General features: G+C 45.4%; 1 non-coding gene across 1 annotated transcript; it reads left to right on the forward strand.

The window, feature by feature from the left end:
* Positions 1-7,810: 7,810 nt before the first annotated feature.
* On the forward strand, positions 7,811-7,916 carry LOC149767961 (small nucleolar RNA R71). Its single transcript, XR_016400101.1, has one exon. It is a non-coding gene; the product is annotated as a small nucleolar RNA R71 (small nucleolar RNA).
* The last annotated feature ends 10,821 nt before the right edge of the window (positions 7,917-18,737 follow it).

An 18,737-nucleotide genomic window follows, 5' to 3' on the forward strand; every position in this document is an offset into this window, starting at 1 on the left:
CCTAGCGCCGGAAGAATTTCCTGAGGCCTAACCCTCGGATGCCTGGCCTAGCGCCGGAAGAATTTTCTGAGGCCTAACCCTCGGATGCCTGGCCTAGCGTCGGAAGAACTTCAAGAGTCAGGAGTCGGCGAGGCGCTACCAGGAGTTAAAAAGAGGAAGGATGAAAGTGAAATGAGGAAGCACTTTGTTTGCATTAACTTTCGTTGCATCAGGGTCGAGACCCATACAACGTGGCAAAACGCCAACATACAAAGAAAAGAACAAAGAAAAGTACAGAGAGTCAGCTTGGACGAACCCCTGGGTCGGGAACGGCGAGCTCGTCCGCGAAGGGTAGGGAGACGGTTGGAGAATCGGCAGGCAATGGCATCGGAGGGGAGTCGAGGAGGAAGACCCCACTCAGGTCAATTTCGGGGTATTTAGCGGACACCCTTGCCAGGCCTTCATCGAAGCCTAAGGCAAAGGAGTCGGACTCCGCGTCCGACATGTCACGGATGAACTCGGCGGACTGACGATAGGCCTGTACCGCCTGACGCCCGATTTCCGCGCTCTTCTCGGCCAGCGCCGCCTCCGCTCGCTCCGTAATCTGAGCTTTCGCTTCCATGACCTTCGCCACAATCCGGTCGTCCGCCTCGGAGGAGACCCTCAGCAGATCGGCCCGAGCCTCCATGTGCTTCGCCTCGGCAGCGACGCGAGCAGCCTCAGCCTCCTCCAGGCGCGAATGAAGCTCCTGGTTGCTCGCACGAGTCCCCTCAAAGGCCGACTCCAATTCGGCCAGCTTGGCTTCAAGAGATCGGGTTCGGTTGCGGGCGTTGTCGGCCGACTGCTGGGCCTTCTCCCACCTCTCCCGGAAGTCGGCAGCCTTCCGGGACTGCTTTTCGGCCCGCTCCTCCGCCTTCCTGATCTCGCTTTTGAGACCCGAGGCAACCTTGAGTTGCTCCTGAGCCTCCAACAGTTGCCTCTCGAGGGCGGCGAAGCCGAGTGCCCGCTCTTCGGCCACCTGGAGCCTCGTCTCGAGATCCCTGGTCGTCCTCCCCGCCGCAGCCCGGCCTCCCTCCTCTACAGCTTTCAATCGGCTCTCGGCCCTCGCCAGAAGCCTCGCCTGTTCCTCGTGGCTCTCCTCCAGGCGGATCATGTATTGGAAGAGCTAAGAGGTAGGAAAAATGAGAGCGTCAGACGGGGATCAATAGAGCCTATAAATGACGAAAGCGACCAAAAGAACACTCACCGACATGAGACAGACGCAGCTGGCAGCTCCAACTTCAGGGATACCCATCTGCCGGACCTGCCTACGGTCCCCCTCCAGCAGCACCGTCTCGACGAGGTTTCGGGCGCCGGCGAAAGTGAAGGCCGACCCCGACTTCGCCCCGGAGCCGGATGGTGGTTCTGCAGCCTTACCCTTACCCATCGCTTGGGGGAGAGTCATGCCGACCGTGCTCGGGGCGGGGGCCGCGCTAGAAATCGACAGGGTCCCGCTCGGCCGGGGCCTCGGCGCGCCCCTCCTTTCCGTATCATCCGAAGCCGACCGAGTCGAAGGCCGGGCTGGGGACCGACCGCGTCCGACCCGGCCGTCTCGGGCGTGCCCGGATGACACCTCCAGAAAAACGGTAGTCTCATCACCGGAGGGCTGATGCGGCGTCAACTGTCGGTCCGAGCCCGCGGCGTCCCCCTGATCGGTGGGCCCGGACCCGTCTGTCGGCGTCGGAGTCGCCTGCTGGCGGGGCTTCTTCGCCGGTGGGACCCCGCTCGGAGGAGTCCGTTTCTTCCTCCGGACCGCTTCCAGTAGGGACGCCCTACTAACAGCCATTGCCTTGTCCGACTGCATGACGTCGTCGATTTCTGCAAAAAGGACGAGATGGTTAGAAACCGAGAAACTGATGGAAAGAAGAAATGAAAGAGGAGAAAAGAGCTAAAAAGAAGAAGTGGTGGCGGGCTCACGGTCGGCGGGGACCGAGCTCAGACCGACGTTCACCAAGGCATCCTCGGAAATAAGGCGAGCCACCGGGGGGAGCCGGCCCTCGGCAACCAACCCCCTCAAGACGGCGACGCCATCGGACTCCTCCCTCGACAACCTCGATAGGCCGATCGGGGACTTCATCGGCGTCTCCCAAGTTGTCCCGATTCCCCAAGATGGATCTACGTCGATGAAAAAGAAACGCTCCTTCCAGCCATGAATGGAGGAAGGAGCCTCCTTGACGAGGCCGCACCCTCGCCGCGCCGCAAAGCACCACCACCCTCTGTTCCGGGGGTGGCCGTTCAGGCCGTAGCATTCCCAAAAGACGTTCAGGGTGGCGGGAACCTCGTGCATGCGGCAGAAAACCTGGAAGGCCGTCAGGGTACGCCATGAGTTCGGCACCAGTTGCGTCGGCGCCACTCTTAAACCTCGAAGCACCTGCACGACTAAGTCCGAGAGGGGAAAGCGGAACCCAGCCCGAAGGATGTCCTCATTGATGGCGACCTTCCCTGGAGGAGGATGGGACATCCTCTCCTCAGGCCCCGGAAGCGTAACGTTGCAGGCTTCGGGAAGGTGGTACCGGGCCACGAACCTATCTAGGTCTTCGGGGACCAGCTCCGACTGAATGCGGTCCGCTCTTACTTCGTCCATCCCTAACGGCCAGTGAATCTACGGTCAGGACGGGGTCAAGAGGGGAGAAGGGACCGGAACGACTGGGGTACACTAATACGAAAGGAGAAAGTACGGAGAGCCCTAAATTGAAGAGTGGGGCAACTCACTGGAAGGGAAGGAAGAACGGCTCCGAGAGCGTCAAAGGAGGAGCGAACGAACAGTCCGACGGCAACGGCAGCAGCACAAGGGAGAAACTCGAGGATGCCTGTGAAGAGAAAGGCGGACGGGGGAGGGCCCCAGGTTAAATAGGCAGAAAGGCGGGTAACGCCTCGGTGACGCCAGAGGACGCCTGGCTACCGAAGGATCGTTCGCGCCCCAAAGGCGAATCGACGCCACTAAGGAAGGATGTCCGCCAAAATCCGCAGACCGCCAGATCAGCGACAACCGCCATACGCCATAAAGAAGGCGGGGAGCTCGGAGCGCACGCGCCTTTCCGAGGGATGGCGGCAATCTCGAAGCATCACTCCCTTCACCCGTTCCCCTCCTGGTTCCAGGCTCGGAAGTGGGGGGCTACTGTTACGGGGGAACTTAGCCACCATGCCCCACGTGACCGGCACGCGCGCCCAGGAAGACTACGGCTGCCCCTTGATCCAGCAATCCGACCTCGGGTCGGATATCTTCGGCTCCGCAGCCCGACCCCGAGTCGGGTGCCCCTTGATCCAGCAATCCGACCTCGGGTCGGATATCTTCGGCTCCGCAGCCCGACCCCGAGTCGGGTGCCCCTTGATCCAGCAATCCGACCTCGGGTCGGATATCTTCGGCTCCGCAGCCCGACCCCGGGTCGGCTGCCCCTTGATCCAGCAATCCGACCCCAAGTCGTCAATCTCTTGACAACAACAGACTGTTCCCCTGAGGCACGCCGCGGCCCCCTGCTCCACTACTCCCTACAACGGCCGTATCCGGCGCTGCCCCACGATCCGCTGTAACAGCCGTACAAAGCGGAGCTCCACTACGCCCTGCCATGGCCGTACCCAGCGCTGCCCCACGACGCCCTGTAACGACCATGTCAGTGGCAACCCCATCGGGCCACACGATGACCAATCCCCAAAAAACCCCCCAGCCTGATATATATGCGGCTGGGGGGGAAGGGGAGGGTAAGCAAGATTTTTCAGAGTATTATCTTACCTGCTACCTCTTCTTCTCCTTCGATCTCCCCTAACTTGATCGTCGGAGGGCCCCCACTACCCCGGTGGTGGTGCGAGGCTTGCTTGCAGATCTCCCGGCAGAAGGCGGAGCGCAACCGAAGTAATTCCAAGGGAACCCCGTTCACACCGCTGTGCCAATCATTCTCGGTTTGGACCCCCAGCAACAGTACCCATCCGTTGGCACCGTTCACAAGTTTGGCAAAAGTTATGGGCATCTTTGAAAAGTGTGGGCTAATAAAATCCACTCTGTAAAACTTTTGCTGCAGTTTTTCTACCCCCAAAATGTCCCCCACAAGCTTGTGAATGGCAGAATGAAAGAATACTTTAAAATTCGCATTCGGGGACACATCGACGGATTACTTGATCGGGACAATACTTGAATAGATCGGGATCATCCCAATAATAGAACTTTACTTGTGAAAAGAATCGGTTCTTGTCTTGAGTTGACCAATTATCAGGAATTCGTCCTATGGTAAGGTAATTTATTATGTTTGCAAACCATGGCGTTTTCATTCCTTGTACCTCAAATAATTGTTCATTTGGGAAAGCATCATGTAAGGGTGAGGTATTCTTAGAGGGCTCAAGAAGAATCCTAGATAAGTGGTCTGCTACGACATTTGCAGTTCCTTTCTTATCACGAATTTCTAGGTCAAATTCTTGTAGTAAAAGAATCCATCGAATCAGACGGAGTTTGGTGTCCTTCTTTGCAAGAAGGTGTCGAAGGGCAGCATGATCAGTGAATACGGTAACCTTGGATCCTAATAGGTAAGATCGAAACTTGTCTAGCACGAATACTACAGCTAGCAATTCTTTCTCAGTGGTGGTGTAGTTCAATTGTGCATCTGAGAGTGCTTTACTAGCATAGTAGATGACATGAGGTACTTTATCTAGCCATTGCCCTAAAACTGCCCCAATTGTATAGTCGGATGCGTCACACATTAATTCAAATGGAAGGGTCCAATTAGGGGGCCGTATGATAGGTGCAGTGGTCAATTTCGAGCGAAGATTTTCAAATGCCTCCTCGCATGCTTTATCAAAGACAAAGGGAGTGTCCTTGGCAAGAAGATTGTACAAGGGTTTGGAAATCTTGCTGAAATCCTGAATGAAGCGACGGTAAAAACCAGCATGGCCAAGGAATGATCGGATTTGTTTCACAGTTTTGGGTGGAGGGAGATTGGAAATAAGATCGACTTTGGCTTTATCTACTTCAATGCCCCTCTTGGACACGATGTGTCCTAAAACTATGCCTTCTTGAACCATGAAATGGCTCTTTTCCCAACTTAATACTAGGTTGGTCTTCTTACATCTTTTCAAAACTAAGGTCAAATTGTCCAGACAATCGTCAAAAGATAGGCCAAAAACTGAGAAATCATCAATGAACACTTCTAGAAAGTTTTCCACCATATCTGAAAAAATGGCCATCATGCATCGTTGAAAAGTTGCGGGTGCATTGCATAGTCCAAAAGGCATCCTCCTATATGCAAATGTCCCAAATGGGCAAGTAAAGGTGATTTTCTCTTGATCGTTTGGGTAAACAGGTACTTGATTATATCCAGAATAACCATCTAAGAAGCAGTAGAAACCTTGACCAGCCAACCGTTCCAAAATTTGATCTATGAAAGGTAGAGGAAAATGGTCCTTCCTAGTCATTGAATTAAGTTTTCTGTAGTCAATGCACACGCGCCAACCCGTGGTTGTGCGTGTTTGTATTAATTCTTCTTTCGTATTTTCAACCACAGTGATACCTGATTTCTTGGGTACCACTTGTGTGGGACTCACCCACTTACTATCAGAAATTAGATAAATGATTCCGGCATTTAATAACTTTACCACTTCTTTCTTGACTACCTCCTTCATGTTAGGATTGAGTCTTCTTTGTATTTCTCGGGTGGGTTTTGCATCATCTTCGAGATGAATTCGATGCATGCAAACAGAGGGGTCAACCCCTTTCAAATCGGCTACAGACCATCCTATGGCATGTTTATTCTCTTCTAGCACCTTTAAAAGTTTACCCTCCTGTTCAGTAGATAAGTTGGCTGCGATGATTATAGGGAGGCTATCTTCTGGTCCTAAAAAGGCATACTTAAGATTTGTCGGAAGTGGCTTCAACTCAAGTTTAGGTGGAGAATCAATGGAAGGACAAAGTGGTGTGCTAGCAATGGGGGGAAGGGGTTCAGGTCGGATCTTCCAAGGAAGGGAACTCAAAGGAGATTGATTGTCGAGTAAGATGTTAACTTCTTCTACGGCCTTGTCTATATCAAAGTTGTCAATGTCAAAATGGGCCAAACATGCCTCTAAGGGGTCATCTACTAAGATATAGGGAAGGGCGTTCTCTACAAGATCATCCATTTCGTCAATTAGGCAACACTCATCTTCCCTCATATGTTGTTCAGCGGCATGAAACACATTTAACTTAATTTTCATGTTCCCAAATGATATATCCATTGCTCCAGTTCTACAGTTGATACATGCATTGGCTGTCGCTAAAAAGGGATGACCAAGAATCACAGGGATTTGCTTTTTTAGGTTGGGCACATGTTCCATGTCAAGGACGATAAAATCTACTGAAAAATAAAATTCGTCTATCTTGACAAGAACATCTTCAATCATCCCCCTTGGCATCTTCACAGATCGATCAGCCAATTGTAAGGACACCGAGGTAGGTTTTAATTCACCTAACCCAAATTTTTCATAGACTGAATAGGGTAGAAGATTCACACTTGCCCCTAGATCTAAGAGTGCTCGGTCGATAGAGTTATTTCCTATGACACATGAAATAGTGGGAACACCAGGATCTTTGAACTTTGGAGGGGTGTTGTGTTGGAGAATGGAACTTACCTGCTCAGTTAGGAGGACCTTTTTAGGCACATGTGTCCTAGATTTCCGCTTTTGGGTGCAAAGATCTTTAAGAAATTTGGCATAGGAGGGAACTTGTTTGATGGCATCAAAGAGTGGGAGGTTGATTTTAACTTGTTTGAAGACCTCCATCATCTCTTCTAATGAAGTTCCCTTCTTGCCAAAGGGAGAGGGTGCATTAAGTGCTTCAGGGAATGGGGCCTTTGGAATGTGGGTTGTGGCAGATGGTGGACTAGCTGAAGAAGGTTTTGGATTTTCATATAAAACATTCCTCTTCTCTTCTTCACCTTTCTTATTGTTACCCTCCCCAACCTTATTATCTATTATATGGCCACTCCTCAGAGTAGTCAAAGCATTGGCTTGCTCATGATTTAGTCGAGTTTCTTAAGCCATGTATTGTCCCCTTGGATTACTCATTGGTTGACTTGGAAGCTTACCTTCCTCTCGTTTGTTTAATGCATTGGCTAGTTGACCCATTTGGGATTCTAGCTTAGCAATTGATTGCGTGTGAGAGTGCAATAGTTGTGTGTTTGCCTCCAAACCTTGAAAGGCAGTCAACACTTTCTCCTCAAAGGTTGTATTTCTTTGGGTTGGAGGAGGTGGGTGTTGAAATTGAGTTGAGGGATGGTAGAGATGAAAATTCTGAGGGTTTTGAAAATTTTGGGAGTGGGGTTGGGCAGTATTCGAAGCTTGCTGTCTCCAAGAGAAATTTGGATGATTCCGCCATCCCGGGTTATATATATTGGAAAATGGGTCATTACCCGGTCTGGGCTGTGTTTGAGCAGCATTGATGTGTTCTTGCACGAGTTCGGGGAATTAGGGCGCTGAGGGGCACTCATGAATAGGGTGGGACAGGCTAGAATAGATAGTACACATTTGTGCTTGAGAAGAGTTAATGAAATGCCCACCTATCATCAGTTGGTCAATCTTATGGGACAATGCATCTACCTTGCTAGACAGGTCCATAGAATGACTTATTTCACAAATGGTCCCTTTTCTTTGAGAACTCGGGGGTGCTTGACGAGAACAGGAAGCATGGTGGAGGGAGTTTTCATTAAGATTTTCAAATATTTGCCATGCTTCATGCTCATTTTGAAGCATAAATCCCCCGCATGCAGCATCGATCATCTGACGGTTTCGTTCAGTCAATCCGTCATAGAAACATTGCACTAGCTGCCACTTAGGTATTTGATGATGAGGGCATTTACGGATTAGGTTCCGAAATCTCTCCCAAGTTTCATGAAATTCTTCTCCCTCGGTTTGGGAGAAGCTTGTAATGGCACGTCTAAACTGGTTCGTTCTTCCTATGGGAAAGTATTTTTTAAGAAATTCTTGTTGCATTTGATCCCAAGAACGAATCGAGTTGGCTTCTAAAGAATTCAGCCATTGTTTGGCTCTATCTTTAAGGGAGAAGGGAAATAATCTAAGTTTCAGAGTATCATCAGTGAAGTTCTGAATCTTGACAGTGGTGCAAATCTCAAGAAATTCATCTAGGTATTTATATGGATTTTCATTGGTGAGCCCATAAAAAGATGGGAGCAGTTGGATCACACTAGACTTTACTTCATATTGTACAGCTGCTACTTCAGGTAATCGAATGCAAGATGGGGAAGTGTAAATGGTGGAAGTACTCCCTCAGGAGTTTGGGTTGTTCTTCAGCCATCTCAAGAGGTGGGGATGATTCTATTATTCTGATCTCAGCTCGAATATTTCTAAGGGTCCGTTCTATTTCAGGATCAAAAGGTAATAGATCACGTACTCTAGAATGACTCCCTTGCATACACTAGTACTTGATCAATCAAGCATGCAATAAAAGAAAAACACATCAATCCTTGTATTTGTCCTAAAATCACTAGACAGCTCCTAACTGGTTTGAAGAGGGCACCTAAGCCTCCAATCCGGTCTAATGAACCGAGTTGACCAGGTAAGCTCCCAGGTAAGTGGAGGGGTCACGATGCGTTCGCAAAGGTCCCACTTAAAACCCACTTGCCTCGAACAGATGAACTGTCTTCCTTATAGGAACAAAACTTGCCTAGACATCAACTGAGCCACAGAGCGAAATTGGTGCAACTTTCGGTGATCTTCGTCCTATTGAGCTCGAATGTCCCTAGGAGCCAACGTCTAATTGATTTTAATTAATGTGACACTATGTGAGATTGAGTTCACCTAAGTTGGGCAAGAGTCCGGTGATGAAATCCGGCTCTTATCTTATTGGGGTGATTGCCCTTACTAAGTGCAGATCAATTGGTGTATGTGTATCAGACATGCATTCACAATTTTGCTGAAATTAAAATTAAACAATCACCACAAAATTTTAAGCTAATAATCAATTTAAACAAGAAAGGTTTAGAGGTTACCAAAGAGAATTTTCCCAGCAATTAAATTTTTTTTAGGCAAACCTCTACAGCATTCCTTTTCCAGCTATTCTCCTTTTGATCATCCCAGATTTTTTCCTCGATTTCTGATCAAATAAGACCAAAAGAAAAATAAAAAAAATTAGTAGAAGAGAAAAAGGAGATAAGAAAAGTAACAATAATAGAAAATAATTTTTTATTTTATTTTAGATATATATATATTTTTGAAAGTTTTTTTTTAATTAATTAATTTTTTTTAATGATAGGAAAAATAATTATGCTAGCAATCCCCGGCAACGACGCCAAAAATTGATCGGTTCTTTCATTTTTAAAAATAAACCATGCAATAGCACGTATCCTGTAGGATAGTGATTACGGGTGTCGGTCCACAGGGATTGAAGAATAAGTTATTTTTCTTTTAAAAATAAATCAAGAAAAAGGATTTGCTAACTTGATTTAACTAAATTAAACTATGAGTGCGAATTGAAATTTATCAGAGTAAATAGATCTAGGGTTTGGAATCCACCACATAGCATTGCATCAAGGACTGTGTTCTTAATTTTTGTCTTTTGGAGAGGCATGCAATTTGGCTACAAGCCTTTTAAAATAAAATCATAAAGAGTGTTAGGAAGATCCATCTTCGGTGTAGCATGAAGTGTCTACCAAGTATGTTAATTTAGGATGCAGCACACTTCATCTTTCTAGGCATGGATCATCTTAGACTACTTTAGCAAACATGATTAGTAACTAGCATGCTCAAAGTTTAAATATCATAAAAAAATATTTCATTGAAAATAAGAATTTAAACAAGCTCCAAAATAATAAAAAAGTAAGAACTACAATTGCCCTGATACATTGCTAGGGCTTCATCCAGCCCTAGACTAGACGGTTAGCCGCGCATGTTTTCCGGACGACCTCCCATCTTCAAATGAAATTGATCACCTCTCATTTTTTCCAAAATATCCAAAATTATTCTCTTTCCCCCTCCTTTCTCTCTTTTTTTATTTCTTTTTCTCTCCCTCTCGGCTTTCTTCTTCTTTTCACCGAAACAGGGGGTCTCCCCTGTTTTCTCCCCGAGCTTCCCCCACTCCTCTCCTTGCTCGTCCTTCTTTTATAGATCGCCGAGGACCCAGCGATGGATCCCCAGCAAGGAGGAGGGCGTGATGCTGGGAATGATCTCGGGCTTGATTCCTATTGCACGCGAGATCGCTGGAGAAGGGCGTGATGCTGGGAATGATCTCGGGCTTGATTGCAGAGACTGGTGAATGCGGAAGGGAGAAGAGTCAGAGGCAGGGTCATCCAGGATTTGGGGATCTTGAATCCGGAGGGATGCAGACGGTGAGATCGTCGGTGGATTCGGCTTCTGGGAATGGATTCGGATGAAGATGGAGGAGCTGGATGCGGTGGGCACGCGGTTGATGCGGCTGGAACGGGCTGATGGCGCTGGTGCACTGTGTGGAACATGGAGGAGATTGGTCTTCTACTCGGTTGCTGGCTGCACGCGTGGAGGATTTCGTGGGTCTCGTGGCTGGAATGGCTCGTTGATTGCAGCAGAGGAGTGGTCGCTGGCGGAACACCCGGGGATGAAGACGATGCCACAGTTGGATGCGGAAGACGCCCGACTGATTTCCCTCTTAGGTGGATTTGGCACGCGGCTGATACGAGGTCCTATTGAGGATGGAGGATCGGGTTGCTTTGATGGGGGAAAATTCGAATCATCGGCATGAGTTTCCCTGTTTCAGCATTGTGAAAAAAATTCTGTTGGATGGCTGTTGATCTAGGAGGGATAGGGGAGTTGGCTTTGGATGGTTGTTGATTTATTCTCGAGTCCAATGTCATTTAATTCTTACTAAACCGCTTCAGACTGAACTCGACCAGATAAAATAAATAAGACCGTGACTTAATAAAAGGGTTAATCAAATATTTTCCATACAATTATAACTTTCAATCTAACCAGGACCAAAGCCCATTTAATTATAACCTTAGCCGGATCAACACAATCTCCTTATATGTTTTTCTGTAGTTTTCATGAAAGATTGCAACCAAGAGAGAGACAAGTTTAGAATCTGATTTAAGAAAAGAATTATTATTATTTTTTTTCTTTTCACCGTATTTTAAATTTATTTCAATGATTATTCAATTTTATGGTAAAATACGTATTTATCAGTTTAAGAACATTGATAAGTGCCATGGAAAGATAACTAGACTATAAATTATTAAGCACTTATCACCGAGTCGACTCCAGATCGCACAAGTCGACTCCGATCCCAACGGATACATTGTCAGAATGTGCAGACGAGACAGAATGGCTACAAATCACTCCCTAACGGCTAGTTTTCGAAAGGAACCACTTAAATAGCCAGAGTGAATAGTAGTAAACAACAAGAGAGCTATTCCATCTGAGCATAAAAGCATTTCAACTACTAAAAGCTTCCGAAGAGTAAATACAAGCAAAAGAAGGAAGAAGTGCATTCAACTCAAACCAAAAAGTGCTTCCTTCGTATTCAAAGCTCTACTATTGTTCTTCATCCTTCGGCACTTTCAAGAGGAGAGTCAGAAATCGAGAAGCCCCCCCACTTTCGCATCTAAAATCTGTTTGCGGGTTTCTAACTCTGTTTGTTTATATTGTCTCACACTTGCTTTTTTAGAAACTTTCCTGTGAACTATAAACTCATAGTTTGTATACTTGATTCAATCAGGGGATTGAATCAAGGGTTGTAAGGTTTGTTGGTAAGCCAAAGATAAAACCAACGGTGTAAGGTTGTGGTTGGTGAACCGGAGAAAACCAACTAGGTTTGATTGTGAACCCGGAAAAACAATCAGTTGGTTCTAGTCGGTGAGCCTATCAAAACCGATCGAGTTCGTTGTGACCTCGTAAAAACAACAAGTTAGGTTGTGAGTGTTGGGAACCTGCCCATGCCGCTGATATTTCAAAAAAATTCAGATGGCAGCGGAATCGGCATAAGCGGGATCGACGTTCATCGCATGAACGTTGTTTCATGAACCGTTCATAGTTAGATAAGAATTAAAACTTTTTAAACCTTTAGGAAGATCAGATCTTCACCTTGTGCGGGTAGATGATCACCGCAAACTGAAGTTCGTGGTCTAGGATGAAGGTTTGCTTGAAGCCGTTCAAGTGTCCGGCCTCTACGGGTATCCACACGAAGCAGTGATCCGATCAAAGCTCTCTTGTCTTCCCGGGGTGCTAGCTCCCTTGCAAAGACTTCTTTTGATGGCTGATTTTCTCTCTTTCAATCAACCCTTGATTGTGCTTGAGAGGAGGAAGAAGAAGGATGAAGAAGAGGAAGAAGAAGAATCCCCACGCAGCCTTCTTTCTTTTCCCTGCGTTGGAAGGAAGAAGGGAGGAAGAGGATGCCGCCAACACCTTTGGCTTTTATCTTCCTTGCTTGCGGCTGAACCAAGAGGAGAGGAGAGGGAGGCGTACGGCAAGGAGGAAGAGGACTTCTTCTATGCCCTAGGTGCTGCCCACAAGTCCCTTTTTATAGACATGTGGAGCTCCTAACATTTAGGAGTTCTTGATGTCTTTCCTAAGAGGGGGCGCCGTCTCTTCTCCCTTCTCCACGTGGAAAGGGGAGGGGCTTATCCCCTTCCTCATGGTAAACCCTAATCCATATTAGGTACGGATTGGAATGCCCTAATGTGGTCAAGCCCTAATCCAATTAGGCTTAGCCCAAGGGTGAACCAATTTGGATCCAATCTAGGTAAGTCCTAATCCAATTAGAACTTAAATCAATTTTGACTCAATTGAACTCTTCAATCATAATCCAATTAGGAGTCTTATTGATTCATTAGATTAATAATTAATTGTGACTTAAGAAACCCTAATCCAAATTAGGACATATATAATTTTAGTCCTAATCCAATTAGGACTCTATTTGAATCCGAAGTCCTAATCCGATTAGGACTCTAGGAATCCTACTTCAAGTAGGAATCCAATTTTGATTCAAAACTCCTAATCTCATTAGGATTGCAGGAATCCTATTCCAAGTAGGAATCCCAGTCCTACTTCAACTAGGATTCCCAATCCTAATCCAATTAGGACTCTAGGAATCCTACTCGAAGTAGGACTCTTGTTTCAAGTCCAATTAATTAATTCCCTTTGTTCCTTCTTCAACTGAATATCAATCGAATTGATTACTTGTGATTCATAATCACTTTTCAACCATCGGATCGGTCAATACTTCTAGCGTGTGTGACCCCATAGGTTCTACTCTGACTGGTAGTGAGATATATTGTGATCTCTATCACTATATCATTGAAAACTCCTTTCAATGGGTTGGAACGATTCCAACTCAACTCATTAGGGTTTATCGATCATCGAGATAATTTCTGTGAGTCCCACCATCCCCCAGTGACACCTAGCAGCATGTAGTGGCTACCCAGTAGAATAGAAAGATGAACCTCTAGGTGCAGTTACCATGTGATACAGTCCTACTATCGTGGATCCCTACAGGACGGAGGTCATGGACAACTCGTCAAACTCCATCGTCTGTCATATGTCAAAATTTATTCGACTCGAGTTCGATAGTGAAAAACTCTTTCTCCACTTTATATTACTGCCCTGGCCAAGGTCTTAGAACTCAGTCTAACAAATCACATAGGATCCCTCCTCTTCTATCAAGGTCGATAGATTCCTTGTAGGTGCATACCCTACTCCTACAGTGAACCTACTGCAGCCAATCTACACTGCATGGACCCATATGGCTAGAGACCATGTATGTGTGCAGTCAAACTACAATAACCTCACTGTGAGTAGCCGAAGCACCGCAGGTCAAAGGACCAGTCACACTACTGCAACATCAAGCAAGTCACTGACGAGTGGATAGACATCCAAGTGACTTCTTGTCTTGGTCACGCTCAGTACCCTTGTTCTCTAACAAGCACCTGCACTATCACTTCAGTGTCCCTACACTGTGGACTCAAGTCTCGTCCATCCAGAAGGAAAGTGATCTGTGCACTGATCGGATCGATCACCGTCCTCGTGATGATCCATTGATTAAGAGCATTTAGAAATTAATCACCAATGATACATGGCTCAAATTCTCAACTCTTGAGAATATGTATCATCATCTTATTAATTCCTTGGACGATTCATAGACACATAAACAATATGAATGAAAAGAATGCCCATTTATTAATCAATAATAATAAAGTCAAGTACAAAATTATGTCCCAGAATTATTAATGTGTTAGCCAGATTGGCTTCTAGGGCATACTTCTAACAATCTCCCACTTGCACTAAAGCCAATCAGCCATAAACCTAAGCCCCATCTTCTCAAGATGCGATTCAGTTTTCTATCGACTTAGCTGCTTAGTGAATGGGTCCGCCACATTTTCTGTGGAGTCTACTCTCTGATCCTCTACTTATTTTCTTTCGAGGTAGTCGCTTATTAGGTTAAACTGCCGCTCTATGTGCTTCGATTTCTGGTGAGACCTTTGGCTCCTTAGCTAGTGCTATGGTACCTTTGTTATCGCAGTAGAGTGTTATGACGTCTGATGATATTACACCTAACTCTGCAATGAACTTTTTAAACCAAAAGATTTCCACTGCACCCTTAGAGACGGCTTAACATTCAGCTTCTAAGGTAGAATCTATAATGATCGGTTGTTTGGAACTCTTCCAATTTACTGAACCACCATTGCACATATTCTGATGTAGACTTTCTATCATCAATATGTGTGCATCCTTCTACCTTCAACTCTGATCTTCTTCCAAAGACCAAGAACATGTCCTTAGTTCTTCTCAAGTACTTAAGACTGTTTTTCACAGCTATCCAGTACTTTTTGCCTGGATCTGATTGACATATGCTCGTGACATTCACAGCATGTACTATATCAAGTCATGTACATAGCATGGCATACATGAGGCTCCCTATTGCTGATGCATAGGGGATCTTGCTCATGCGTTGAATCTCTTTAGATGTGTTGGGGCACATCTTCTTGGAATGATTAATTCCATGCCTTTGGGGTAAGCGACCCCTTTTAGAATTTTCCATGCTGAACCTTTTCAGCACTTCCTCTATGTACATCTTCTGTGATAGGCCAAGCATCCTTTTAGATCTATCTCTATAGACCTTTATTCCCAAAATATAGGATGCTTCCCCAAGGTCTTTCATGGAGAACCTTTTTGACAACCAGACCTTGACCGAGGTTAGCATGGGAATATCATTCCCTATCAGGAGGATGTCATCCACGTACAGTACGAGAAATACGACAGCGCTCCCACTAACCTTTTTGTAAACACAAGGTTCCTCTTCATTTTTGATGAAATCAAACGTTTTGATTGCGTCATCGAAACGAGTGTTCCAACTCCGAGATGCTTGCTTTAGTCCATAGATGGACCTTTGCAGCTTGCAGACCTTGTGATCTACATCACTGGAAGTGAAACCCAAAGGCTGTTCTATATAGATATCTTCATCAAGATATCCATTCAGAAAAGCAGTTTTCACATCCATCTGCCAGATTTTATAATCATGAAATGCTGCAATGGCAAGCATTGTTCGGATGGATTTCAGCATGGCTACAGGTGAAAAGGTCTCCTGATAGTCAATGCCCTCGCGCTGACTATACCCTTTCGCCACAAGCCTTGCCTTATAGGTCTCTACCTCTCCATCCGAACCTATCTTCCTTTTGTAGATCCATTTGCATCCAATAGGTACAATACCTTCTGGTGGATCTACTAAGGTCCAGACTTGGTTGGAATGCATGGAGTCTAACTCTAACTTCATAGCTTCCATCCATTTCTCGGAATCGATATCAGATATCGCCTCGTCGTAGGTTTTGGGATCCTGCGTGTGATCCCTATCTCCCACTAGGAACATTTCCTCGGTATCCTCTTCTAGTACACCTAAGTATCTATCGGGAGGATGGGAGACCCTACTTGATCTGTGAGGTGGTTGAGGGACATCGTGTACTGGCTCTGTATTAATGGGTTCGATAGGATCCATGACTTGTTGCTTTTCAGAGACTTTCTCTTCAAGCTCAATTTTCCTCCCACTGCCTCTATCAAGGATAAACTGATTTTCCAAGAAGATGGCATGACGGCTCACAAACACATTATGATCCTCTGAGACGTAAAAATTGTATCCTAATGACTCTTTAGGATATCCTATAAAATGAGCACTTATGGTCCTAGCCTCTAGTTTGTCCGCCTGTAGTCTCTTGACGTGGGCCGGACATCCCCAAATCTTGAGATGACCCAGACTTGGTTTCTTACCATGCCATATCTCATACGGTGTGGTAGGAACGGATTTAGAGGGAACTCTATTCAATAAATAAATCGCTGTGAGTAAGGCATCTCCCCAAAGAAATATAGGTAAATCAGTGAAGTTCATCATGGACCTGACCATATCCAATAGGGTCCGATTCCTCCTCTCTGACACCCCATTGAGTTGAGGTGTACCCGGAGGTGTCCACTGTGAGACTATGCCGTTTTCCTTGAGATAGTCATGGAACTCTCCATTAAGGTATTCATTTCCTCGATCTGATCGAAGAACCTTAATGAGTTTTTGTGCTTATTTTTCTACTTCATATCTAAGCTTTTTGAACCTTTCAAAAGTTTCATATTTGTGTCTCATACACATATCCATACCGTGAGTAATCATCGGTAAAATGAAGTAAAAAATTACAACCCCTAGCCTGCACATCGAATGGGCCACACACATCAGTGTGTACTAGGGTAAGTATTTCAGTGGACCTCCCTGTGTCCTATAAAGGATAATTTGGCCATCTTTCTTTGAAGGCAGAATTCACAAATCAAATATGACTCGAAAGTCAATGAGCCCAAAAGCTCATGTTTCTCCAATTTGTTTATTCTGTCTTCTCCTATATGGCCAAGCCTGAGGTGCCATAAATACTTTAGATTTATCTCATTTTTGGATCTATTAGATCCTATTGTATTCACTGTTTGCTCAGATATATTCATAGATACATCCATATGTATGTGATAGAGACTGTCAATCATAAAACCATTTTGAATCAATTTATTTTTAAATAAAAATCTTTCTGTGCTAAATAAAATACAGAAATCAAATTTCTGCTAGCAATAGGTAACAGTCCCTAAGTATCCTGAGCATATCTGACATACCTTCTGAAGGTCTGTCACCCTTCATGTTCTTTATGCTTCCCATGTATGTAGGACAGTTCCTCTTCCAATGTCCGTCCATGATGCAATGGAAACACTTTTCCTTGCAATTGGCCTTTTTCTTGGAACTTCCTTACTTGGTGTTTTCTTAGTCTTCTGCTTCTTCGCAGGCTTCTTCTTCTTCCAAATAGACTCTCTCTTGAAAGTAGAAACCAACTTGACAGCGAAAACGATGCCCCTTGAACTTCTTCAAGGTCCCTAAGTTAGTTACCAATTTATTTAACAATTCTATTTTAGTGCATACAACCTTGATCATATGGTAGTTTACTATAAACTATTCATATGAAGTTCGAAGGGATTGCGGGATCAAATCCGTTTGCAATTCCTTGTGCATGGTCATGCCAAGCTTCTCAAGCTTCTCTAAGTCTTTTATCATGGTCAAACCATGATCATGGACAGACTGCCCATCGTGCATCTTGGCTTTGAAGAGCCTCTTGGACACTTCAAACCGAGTTGCGTGACTCTGATCACCGTACAACTCTTGCAGGTGATTTAATATGTCCCTGGCAGTCTTCATGTTCTCATGCTGGCATTATAATTCATTGGACATGGATGCCATTGTGCAGCACCTAACCTTATTGTCATTGTTCGTCCACTTTAGCATGCGTCTTACGCTGATCAGTGATCGGACAGATTGGTAACATGGGGATTCCATGGTCTAGCACATACCCTAATTTCATAATTCAAAATTATTTTTGAAATTTGCTGAGCCAGTCTTTATAATTGGGTTTGGTCAAACGGTTGTTCTATAGGATATGAGTTAAAAGTCTAGAAGCTGACTTTATAATCCTCAGAGAGTAAAGATTCTAGTTAGAATTTTGTACTTGATCCTAATTTGTTCTAGGGTCTTTTAGAACAAATGTAACTCCCACTATTTTCTCGAATTCCTCACACTCCCCTGGTAGAAAAACGGAAATCCCACACGACTAGGGTTTCTAGTGGGTACTGCGGTCCCACCGATTTACATGCCACCTCACCTAACAGTTATTGGTGACACATAAATTGATGAATGTACAACTCTTGTACAATGCTTCTCAAGCATGTTGCAGTGCTACTTGGTCTCTAAGCCATGAAGACCTCACCTAACAGTTATTGGTCCCATTTCTTAGTTAAGTCAGACCCACCGTATAACCGTAGGAATAAAGTCGTCATTGGGTCCTCACCTAACAGTTATTGGTTCCCAACCCCACCTTTACCCTACAACATCTCATGTCTATAGAGAGGTCCAGCCCCCCGATGCAACTTGACCACTGTATCCAGCCGAGACAAATCAACATCAGAAAGGCGTTAGCAGCTCTACTACAGTGGAAGACCTATTGACTTAATATTGGTTAATCAGGTCTTAGTGTTTGCAACTTGAGCTCTTCATAAGAGGTAATCGAACAATTGGCCAGGTAAGCAAGTGGGAGGCTCCCCTTACTCAGAGAGTAAGGTCCTAATTAAGTAACCACCTTTCATGCTTTCCTAGACACCAATTAGATCAATTAGTCTAATATGACTTGCTCATGTTGGTTCACTCTCGACTTGATTGAGGAGGTTTTAATTTAGGTCTCAATTGGGTTTGTTACATCACATGTAAATCTATCTACCCGGCT

The sequence above is a fragment of the Phoenix dactylifera genome, chromosome 3 (genome assembly GCF_051530095.1).
Source record: "Phoenix dactylifera cultivar Ajwa chromosome 3, Ajwa_hap1_PhDact_Kaust_v1.1, whole genome shotgun sequence".
In the NCBI taxonomy this organism is placed as follows: Eukaryota; Viridiplantae; Streptophyta; class Magnoliopsida; order Arecales; family Arecaceae; genus Phoenix; species Phoenix dactylifera.